The 11,289-nt window shown below is 47.9% G+C and overlaps 1 long non-coding RNA gene across 1 annotated transcript; it reads right to left on the bottom strand.

Annotated features, from left to right (window-relative positions):
- Nucleotides 1-7,569: 7,569 nt before the first annotated feature.
- LOC135824626 (uncharacterized) lies at nt 7,570-10,253 on the bottom strand. The gene is made up of 3 exons (XR_010554891.1): nt 10,152-10,253; nt 9,507-9,649; nt 7,570-8,632 (listed from the first exon to the last, which is right to left on the bottom strand). It is a non-coding gene; the product is annotated as an uncharacterized LOC135824626 (long non-coding RNA).
- Nucleotides 10,254-11,289: the final 1,036 nt, after the last annotated feature.

The raw sequence follows: 11,289 nt of genomic DNA, 5'->3' as shown, positions 1-11,289 counted from the left end.
TCACCAAAGCGGCCAGTAGCTTGGAGAATATCTCACTGGAAAGTCTCTTCGATCTTGACAAAGAGCAGATGCTGGAGTTCTCTAGCGGTGGTCGAACCTATCGCATCTTGGTTGTAGCCAGTGCTGGCTGCGGCAAAACATTCACCTTGACTAAAGTGGCTCCATTGAAATGGGCCCGGAATGAATTGTGGACGTCGTTTGACCTGGTAGTAGCGCGAAAGCTGCGAAACAAGGAGGTGAGAGAAGCGACGAATATATGTTCTCTGCTTGGTGTGGAAGAGCTGGGAGAGTTTACGAGCGACGAGCGCAAGAGCATCGATGGCTTTGTACGCCAGCATGCGCAGCGAGTGTGCTTAGTACTGGATGGCCTTGATGAGATCCGCCTTAGTGAGTGTAGTGGCTTTGTTCGTGACGTCATCAACGGGTCGAATGTGAAGGGGCTTCGTCTGGTAGTGACGTCACGGCCGTGCGTTGAGGTACTGAGCCTGTGTGATCAAAAGCAGTTTGATCGGCGTGTGGAACTTGTGGGTTTCCGGCAGGAGGATGTAGAGGAGTACATCGGAAGGGTGCTGAGATCAGCGGAAGAAGCATCGGCACTGGTAACGGCAGTACGGCGTGACCAGAACCTTGCTAGTATGATGGCTACACCATTCCTGGCCATGCAGACGTGCAAGATCTTCCACTGTCGCAAGCGCACGCTGCCCCGTTGTCTCTCGGATATCTTTGAGATGATGACTATCCAAGTAGCGGAGCGTCACACTGGTGAGTCGTACAAGAATTGGAATGCCATCCCCGCTCGTGTGCGGTCCCTCATCCTGGATCTCGGAATGTTCTCTTTCAGCATGCTGAAGAAACAGCAGCTGATATTCACTGATGCTGACCTGGAGGCACGATCGATTGCCAGGGAATCAAAGTCACTGGGCCTTCTTGTACTTGCCGACAACAGCAGCAGGGATAAGAACCGGTTATGGATGTTCAGCCATCTGACATTACAAGAGTCTCTGGCTGCTCGCTACGTGGCTGTACACAAGACAACAACATTGGCACATGTTGTTCGCCTGGTTGAGTCACTGGGACCCAAAACCAGCCACTTACGCACGTTCTGGATGCTGCTGACGGCTCAGCTGGATGCGGAGAAGGCTGACTGCTTGATCAACGGTCTACTTACGCGGGTAAAGTCAGAAGAGAGAGAAGGGCAACACTGGGATGGTGACAGTGAAGGTTTGACCGACACGGCGGCATTGGAAACGTTCCCACTGGATATGCTCGAGGTCCTCAGCACCGGATTAGACCAGTATGAAATACATCGCCTATCGGAAGAGTTGCTATCCGACAGCATTGATGGACGAAGCGGCGAACAGTACGTAGAGAATCGCAGCAAATACGGTCGATCGTCTAGCGGTGAGCAGTTCCTGAGTACAATGTTGCTGGCTTGGGTGGAACGCTGCCCGGACGCAACACCTGCTACACTGGCTACTGCTCTCCGACGCATGGGTAAAGAGGTACTCGCACAGTCTCTTACTGCTAACAAACCGGATAAGCCACTGCTACAGAACAGTCCCTTCCACAACGATATAAAGAAGGAGCATCGCGGAAACTTGCATCTCGCCTTGCTGTGCTACGCTGAGTATTCTCATCACCATGGCAACGACACCCATCCCATGTACAGTATTGTTGCTGCGTTCCAGTGCATGCGTGTATGGATCAAGGGTACCTACCATCCTGCACTCATGCGTGCCTATGATGTAGCTATCAATGTCCACCACAGCAGTGTGAGGAATGTGTACATACAGTACCTGCAGCCCCGTCACCCAGTGTCACTGCCAGCATCGTTACTCAAGTGTAGAAACATCACCCATCTCATTGTCTTTGAGTGTAACTGGCAGTTGCAGGAGATTACCTCTGTTATCAAGTCATCACACCTACACCTGGAGAGAATCTTGGTGGTTTGCTGTAATTTCAGTGATGCTTCCAATAGCAGTGTAGCATCACACCCAATCAACACCCAGCCAGCACAGGCTACAAGCAGTGGAGAGGTAAGAACGTCAGAACAGGTCACCAGCATCCTGGCCGACGCACTTGCCGACGTTCCCCGCCTCCAGGTTTTCACCCTGGACTGCCGTGACGGTATTGACGAAGAGGGTCTGCGCATGATCTGCACAGCACTGCATAGTGCATCACGTCTGTCTGATTTACGCATTTATCAGTCCCACTGGGCACACTGCATCAACGTCCTGACAGAAAACCTGCACACTGCCTGGCCCTGCATGACAAAGCTAGTAGTCGGTGATCGCAGTGAGCCACTACAGCAGGATAGCCTAACCGACGATGACGTCACTGCATTCCTGCATGCCGTCAACAGCCATACCTCACTGCAGGAACTAGCAATCCTGGCCAGCCATACTGAAGTGGCCCCCGTGGACGCCTGCCAGCGTCTCTTCAGCAGCAGTTCCTATAGATCTTCCTTGGACACGGATCTCGGCCTAAAACAGTGACAGTAGTACGGCAGCTATCTTGCCAGTACCGTCATCTAATGATGCATAACTAGTAGTGTTTAAAGGGGAAGTTAAGGCAAAAATTAAAATTTCACCAGTTGTAGTCTTCGGGGTGCTGAGTCGAATGGTCTTGGTCCGAGAAAGCTGAGACGCTCCCTTCCTACTTGAATCCCAATCGAAAATCGCGCACTTCCACCGAAACTGGGTGACTGCGCCCTACTAGATGGGGATTTGTATGCAAAATCTCACTAAAAGCGCCGTTTCGTTCTTATAAAAGCACAGATGACCGCGCTTGGCCCATATGTTGTAGTCTTTTGGACGCTGAGTTGACTGGTTTTGGTCCGAAAAGGCTGCGATGTAGCGTTCCTCCTTTATTCCCAATCGAACATGGTTGAACAAGTGGTCACGTGCTCCTGGGTGCCCAAATCACCTGGTCACCACGCCAGCAGGCGATAACTTTCACACCAAGGTTCAACTCGAGTTCAACTCGAGCGACAGGACTGCACCCAAAAAAGGTCAAACAGGCTAGTAAGTTGTACCCTGCAGGCACGGTGACCAGCTGACTGGTGTACGCAGGAGCACGTGACCGCTTGTTCAACCATGTTCGATTGGGAATAAAGGAGGAACGCTGCATCGCAGCCTTTTCGGACCAAAACCAGTCGACTCAGCGTCCAAAAGACTACAACATATGGGCCAATCGCGGTCATCCGTGCTTTTATAAGAACGAAACGGCGCTTTTAGTGATATTTTGCATACAAATCCCCATCTAGTAGGGCGCAGTCACCCAGTTTCGGTGGAAGTGCGCGAGTTCGATTGGGATTCAAGTAGGAAGGGAGCGTCTCAGCTTTCTCGGATCAAGACCATTCGACTCAGCACCCCGAAGACTACAACTGGTGAAATTTTAATTTTTGCCTTAACTTCCCCTTTAAACCGAACACGGATTCTTTGAACGAATAATCTATCGAATAATTTTGCCCTCCATCGAACGAATAATCTATATTCTATCATACGCATGATGGTATTTTTCAACACTTTTCAGCACTTTTTAAGTAGTTTTTTTTATATTTTTTGCTGATTAATATCGGATTTTGTTATGTGGAGGTGCAAAACCGGTTAACCTATACCGCCAGGAGTACATAACCCCCCAGAGTGTGCAACGCCTGATCCAGCTCTGCATAGGGTCTTGGTCGAAAGTGGTCAAAGACCGAAAATCACATTCACTGCATCCATGTTTCCCTCGTATGGAAAGAACAGAAGTATTACTAGATACCGATAGGAGATTAAAACTTGGAGGAGAAGAGATTGAGAAGAAATACTACGAGCAGATCTACGCAGTGCAAATATCAGTAGGGTCAGCACCGAGCATAGATCGTTTTTTTTTTTTTTTTTTTTTTTTTTTTCGATTTCTGATAATTCCTACGACTATTCGATTATTCGTTCACCCCACGAATATTCTAAATTATTCGATTATTCGTTTCAACACTAATAACTAGACACATAGTCGGTAGTAATTCCACATTATCCTGAAACAGTCTACTAGTATGCAGTGACAGATTATGTAAGAGAACAAAATAGTTTAAAATTGTACCAATACAGATTGTGTACCACTAGCAGTACCAGTAGTCCTCGACTGTGTATTCTGTAGGCTTAGTACATGCACAGGTTTACTGTTAGATAACCCTAAGGCTTTCCAGGACATTTAGTCACCACATCATTGTGGTGGTATTTCTGCTCTCCAACCCCCTTCACCCCCCCCCCCCCCTCTCGTTACCCACTAAATATTTTATCCGGATCCCTCGCCATCCGGAAGAAAATAGCTGGTTACTTATTTACAGCATACTTGTGCCATCCAACATAATCGGTGTTCGGTTATCCGGTTCCCTCGCCTATCCGGATATCTTTGTGGAAAACGGATGTGTGCGATTAAACGAGTTCTGACTGTACCATGCTTTTCCACCCACCCTGAACTCCATTCTGCTATCCTCAATCCACATCCTGCTGCCTACTCGCATCATTATAAATTCTTGTCCACTCGTTTCCAACATAGAACATAGAACAAACAGTGTACTTTCCCCACAACCCTCCTCCCTCTCCCCCCCCCCCCCCCCCCTCTCCACCCCCTCCCCATATCTGTCCCCTAGCCACACGTAATTAGAGAGGACATTATTATTTTTATTTTTGACGCGACGCGAAAGTTCAGCTCGCGTTATTTGGCTCGTGCGTCGAAAAACAACGCGAATGACCTGCAGCTCAAGTCGAAATTTGGAGTTTAACGCCAAATTTGACGTGAAATTGTGCGTCACGTTGGAAATAACGTGCATCCTAGAATTAACCTCTCTATTGTCTCTGGCTATCTTGGCATCAATGTACACATATACACATGACTGCCATCATCATTATACATAACACTTATACTTTGTCATCCACTCGGTCAGTTGACTGACGTGTAACCATAGAGACATCATTCATATTCCTGCATAGCCAGATCCCCAGTCTAGTCGCTTTGTAGATCTTCGTCTCACAATCCAGGCTAAAGAATATCTACATGATAGGTTTACCATCGAACTATTTACGTACATGTATACAATCATCCCCTTCCCCCCCCCCCCCATCCCCACACCTCCCCCTCCCCCCCTTCCCCCCCCCCCATCCCCACACCTCCCCCTCCCCCCCCCCCATCCGCACATTCCCCCCCCCCTGCCCCACACCTCCACTGCTTGTTGTTGTTTATTAATTACTTCGCAGATTCTAACGGGAAAGTTACCCAATGACAAGAAAGCGAAGCTGCTCTTATGCTGTATACAGTCATCCACACAGCCCCCCCCCCCCCCTCACACACACACACCTCCACTGCTGCTCTTTACTCTATACATGTACAATCATCCACACTGCCCCCCCCCCCCCCACACACACACACTCACACCTCCACTGCTGCCGCTCTTAGCTAGTATGCTGTTGACAGATACACGTAGTAGTGTAGATATTTGTAATTCACAATCATTGAAGGCACATATCCTTCAGGTCATTGAGCTATGATGATTGTGTGGATGGTTATTCTATGGACTGTGTGTTATGTTGGCACGTGTCGGGACGGTGTGACCGGCTCATCAAGATTCTTTGTCCTTGGGCGGGGAGACCAGCATTGTTGAACTGTGGCTTTATCCTCGAATTTAGTGTGACAGCCCAGGCCCGTTCAAATACGCGGCATGTAAATGGCCTGTTGATGATGTGTATCATAATGATTGGGAGTGCATGCTGTGCCGTGGTGGAATAATAGGGCTTGAAAGTGCTACGTCACAGCATAGCAACAATTTCAAAAATTCAAAAACTGGATCCACTTGGATCCAGTTTTTGTATGGATCCAAGCACATTTCAAGCCGTCTTACCCACAGCATGGTGATGTAGCCAGTGAAACTGACTGACTTGGCTACTGGGGGCGGGGTTCAGTGCAGCTGGTGGCGAAATAAAAGTCACACCTGCATGCGACATGAGTGGGTTGCTATGCACCCACATACTTAGGCAATAGCAAAGTCACACCTTAGTGGATCCAAAAATAGCAATCTGATGTCAACTTACTACTCCCTGGCCGTTTTGACGTCATCACTTTCAAGCCCTATTTTCATGTTGGTTGTCCTATATGATTGTACTTGGCATGTACTAGTGTGATGTAGTGTATTTTACTGATCTTTCAAGCAGAGAGAAAGTGTACAAATCTCAGGCAGGTGATTTGGACCATGGCATGTTGCCCGTTGTTATCCCAATTAGTAACACACTTCATTGCGTGTGTGTGTACTTGTGTAGGGGGAAGGGGGAGGGGGAGGGGGGGGGGGGGTGCATGGTTTCGTGTGGGGGGGGGGGGGGGGGGGGTCATGTGTCTCTGTGTGCATGGGTGTGTGCCTATAGTTTACCGAAGGGAGGGTGCATGGTTTCGTGTGTATGTGTGTGTGCCGATAGTGTACCGAATGGGGGGGGGGGGGGGGGAGGCATGTGTGTGTGTAGTTTACTTACCGTAAAGTCGTGGATAAAAGCCGGGCTTATAAGCACATAAGCCGCTTTCTGCATCAGGCTTTAATGCAAACCATGCTTACTGGAAAGGTTGTCATGGTGATTGTAAAATCACCGCGTTACACAATCCACTTCTCTGGCCTACATTTCCTCATACGGTCTGACCTCGCTTATCCGGTCCTCTTTTATCCGGATCCCTCGCCATCCGGAAGAAAATCGTTGGTTACCGATTTGCAGCATATGCCATGCATACATTCAGTATGTGTGTGTTTGATTATCCGGTTCCCTCGCCTATGCGGATATCTTTGTGCAAAACGTACATGTAGGTGTGCAGTTATGCGAGGTCTGGCTGTAGCGGGTAACAATGAACTGTGTGTGATTGCGCTGGACTTTCCTTTCCCATCAACACCTTGCTACAGTATGTTTACCATGATCATACTGAAGTACCATTACAATACAGAATCAGAGAGACCCACACCATGGTGCGAACGAGTTTCATTCACGGATACAATTTTACTGGAATTCGGAGCAGTGATGGGATATGCGACAGCATTTGGCCGTATTTTCCCTAACAAAAGCCCAGGTCTCCAATAATGACCAGGGGTGAGGGTGGTTTGAAATAATAACAGCACAGTCTCTAATACCGTATTTGTTGGAGTATAGTGCGCACCTTTGTATAGCGCGCACCCCCAATCTTCATTGGGGGTGCGCACTTCAATCTTCAGTGAAGTACATGCATTTCATATTCGGAGCATAGTGCGCACCTGCAATTTAGGGCCAAAATAGCACATCTAAAGTGCGCACTATACTCCGGAAAATACGGTAGTGTATTGGTATCGGAAATATCGTTGACCGGATTGTCTAGGTAAACCAGCAGACAAGCAGCAGCACCCTCCCCCCCCCCCCCCCACAGACAGGCTGAAAAAGCCCCCAGCCCTCCTCCCCCCCCCCCCCCGGCCAAACACGCACTCTGAAACAAGGCACATGACCCCGCCCCCGCACCGTTCAACAGCTTGCAAGACACACACACACACACATGCATACACAACCAAGTATGAGTACTTCGAAGTAGAAAAGCAAAGTTCTGGATCACACAATACAAGAACGATGTCAGAATGTGCCACAAACACATAAGATTGTAGCCATGTAAGAAACAAATCATGTGTGTGTGTGTTCTAACTACAGTGTTACCAGCAGCGACAATTGTTTGCCAGATTGACACCATCCATGATATCATGACACAATAATATTTATGATTATTATCATCCATGATATGAAAAGTGTAATATCATGAGGCCGCAGTAACAAGAGGTCGACATGCACAACAAGAAGACAAGTCAATACTTTATACAATCAAATACATGATTGACCGGTGAACGTCTGATTATACCTACCTACCGTGGAGGTGATGGCATAGCAGCAGGAAAACTTGAGCTATACGCTCGTGGAGCGTTGAGGTGAACAGTTCAGCATGTCAGACTGAGGTATGCCGACGGCATTATAGCCTTGTACAGGCATTTGCTAGTAACAGAGATTATAGCCTTGTACAGGCATTTGCTGGCAACAGAGATTATAGCCTTGAACAGGCATTTGCTAGCAACAGAGATTATAGGCTTTATAGCCTTGAACGGGCACTTCCGAGCAATAGGTGAGAAAGGTCTGGCGTCCGGGGTAAGCAGAAAACTGGCGCGAAGTGCCTCAGAAGAGATATCGTGGACGGCTACCGGTACCTATAGCAGTCTCTGATGCATATATCCACAATGTACCGACCTGGCGTGAACACGCACAGCAGCATCACTCTGCTGTGTACAATATTAAAATAATACCTGTGCTATATGATCAGCAGGTGAAAGAATGCGACACGATAACATGTCCCGCAGCAGAACATGCAGAGGAAATTGATAGGTTTGATAAGGCAACCAGTACGCTGATCTAGTCATTGGTATCGGGGGAATCGCAATCAACAAATGCCGGTTTGCAGCAAAATCAGACGACTACATAGGGTGGATACGACAAGGATAACTTTGGTCAAGATGTTGCTGGTGCTGCTGCTGGGCTGCCGACTGCGACGTCTGCAGGTGATGGTAGTTTGGCAATATCTTAGTTAGGAAGTCCAGCTGTAATGTGGGTGCCTATAAGTTGGACGCGGTGGGAGAAAGAGAGCGAGGGAGAGAGAGAGAGAGAGAGAGAGAGAGAGAGAGAGAGAGAGAGAGAGAGAGAGAGAGAGAGAGAGAGGAAGAGAGAGAGGAAGAGAGAGAGAAAGACAGAGAGAAAGACAGAGAGAAAGAGAGAAAGAGAGAAAGACAGAGAGAGAGAGAGAGAGAGAGAGAGAGAGAGAGAGAGAGAGAGAGAGAGAGAGAGAGAGAGAGAGAGAGAGAGAGAGAGAGAGAGCATCAACCTGAAGGTGAGTGGTGCTAGAGTGTCAAAATTGTGAAAAAGAGATATATTCTGCGCACTGAATAGCTACGTCCTTTGGGGATAACGGAGAGCAGAGCATACACCGCGGAAAACTCAAAGTCGAGACCAATCGTACATTTAAAAAAATTCACGGTTCACGTGAGACTCGGTTTATCTATTATAGAGGCCGAGTTTTCCGCATCCGTAGAACGCTACCACCCTTGCGCAGACGCAGCTCCTAAAGCAGTGGAGGTGAGTAGATCAGCTCACCAGCATGTGGTCAAAGACCGAAAATCCCATTCACTGCAAAAATGTTTTCCTCGTGCCAGGCCACGAGTTCCCAATAATCGTACATGACCAGATACAAATTTCAAGCACTTTCAAGGCATACAATGCCCTGTCCAAATCATGTGACCCTAGAGCTAAGCACAGCTAGAGTAAGAGAGGCACAACCAACAGTAATTTATTACTGCTAGAGAGGAGGTAGCAAACAATAATATGTTTTTCTTTACCTCAATCTCCTGCATGCAAGTACAAATAAGAACTGGCTCAAGAGGACACGAAGGGGTATGTGCGACACACATCCACCCACACCCACACACAACTAACCGTGGGCTTATCACCTTGCACTCGACGCAGATTGCCCTCGCCAAACACTACCGTATTCTCAGGCAGTGTCTCTTGACTGGTCAGATGACAGCATGCTCCCAGAACACAACCACTGGTCATGGCTGACTTCACACCAATATGACCTAGCATAAACATGACACACAGACACACACAGACACACACACACACACACACCACAGCACACAGACCTTGACCAATGCACATTCTAACTAAACAGTCGGGTATGATGGCAACACACCCAGACACTGAGCCACTATATGGTGTAGTGCAGACACCAGCCAAACTAGCTGGTACACACGGATGGGCACACACACACACACATACACACACACACACACACACACACACACACACAGACACGGTCCTGGTAAACACTGCCATTGCGGTCACGTGTCCCCTTGTGGGGCCGACAACATGGAAAGACGAGCGACGGCAGTCAGACTGAGAGGGAGGTCAGGACTCAGGAACCATGTTCGAGAGAGCCATCTCCAGCAGCTACACACACACACACACACACATGCGCGCGCGCGCGCAAGGACACAGACGTGGATGGCCGCGCATGCACACGTATATGTACACACACACTCACAGGCAGGAGCAAATGTGCCTTGGTAATCTACTCACATTTCGACTCTAGCGTGTTGTTATCTCCAATGTGTAATGATTCACAACCTGACCAACAGCAACAAGTTAAGGTAATTGAATCGAGCACATACGGAGATGAAAATGAAATCCATTCCACAGCTCCTCCAGTTACTAGTACGTACAAATATTCTACGGATCTCGGCATAATTTTCCATCACACACACACACACCCCGACAATACTAGATCTCATCGATGTTGCCGCTAAAAGAAATGATGAACCATGTTCTCAGACACACACTCTTCCATGCATTCAAACACACTCTACCATGCATTCAAATACACTCTACCATGTATTCAAACACACTCTACCATGCATTCAAACACACTCTACCATGCATTCAAACACATTGTAAATTTGCACTGGGTGACTTCTGACCCAAGTAAATTATAAAGTTTACTCCAGGGAGTCGTAAAATACCGGTATTTTACGACTCCCTGGACCAGTTGCGATGATATCACTGTGTATTTGTACAGTCATGTGCATGCCTAGCAGCATTCACACCACTTCCAGGGCGTCATGGGCCATGGAAGTCCGGATTTCACCTAGCATAGTTGTACAAACATTGTGTGCGTCTGCATATCCAAGGGATTGTCAATTTACTCGGATAGCATCACCCGTGCCTTCCAGGAGCACCTTAGACGGGCGCAACGTTCGTGACGACGTAATAACGTCTGCTATTTCACGAGGAGCGTGGAACGTTACCAACGAATGTATGCATGTCTGTGGCCTCATTGCTCCAAGGACAGGCATCGGCGAAAGCCAGCTGGTTTGGAGACGTAGAACAAATTTATTGGTTCGGGCGGTTCCCAGTACTTGCACTCCACAGTATGTTATGCCTAAGATATTGTACTGTGGCGTTAGCACTGATTTGTGTTAAAAGAGAAGAAACACATGGAAACGAGTCATGCAGCAACTATCCACGACAGGAACAAGATGATAAACAGTAAGAATGTGCGATAATAGGGCACAAAACTGACAGGCGACTAAGAACATTCAGCGACCCAAGACCTAGCTCTAACGCATATGTTTCTTCTCTTTTTTTACATAATGGCTCAGTAATCCGAATGATTTGGGTTAATGAAAAATATACCCAACAAAAACAGTGGGATGAGAGG

Source organism: Sycon ciliatum, chromosome 9 (assembly GCF_964019385.1).
Source record: "Sycon ciliatum chromosome 9, ocSycCili1.1, whole genome shotgun sequence".
Classification (NCBI taxonomy): domain Eukaryota; kingdom Metazoa; phylum Porifera; class Calcarea; order Leucosolenida; family Sycettidae; genus Sycon; species Sycon ciliatum.
Note: the sequence above shows the minus strand (reverse complement) of the source record. Positions and strands in the feature narration are given on the sequence as shown.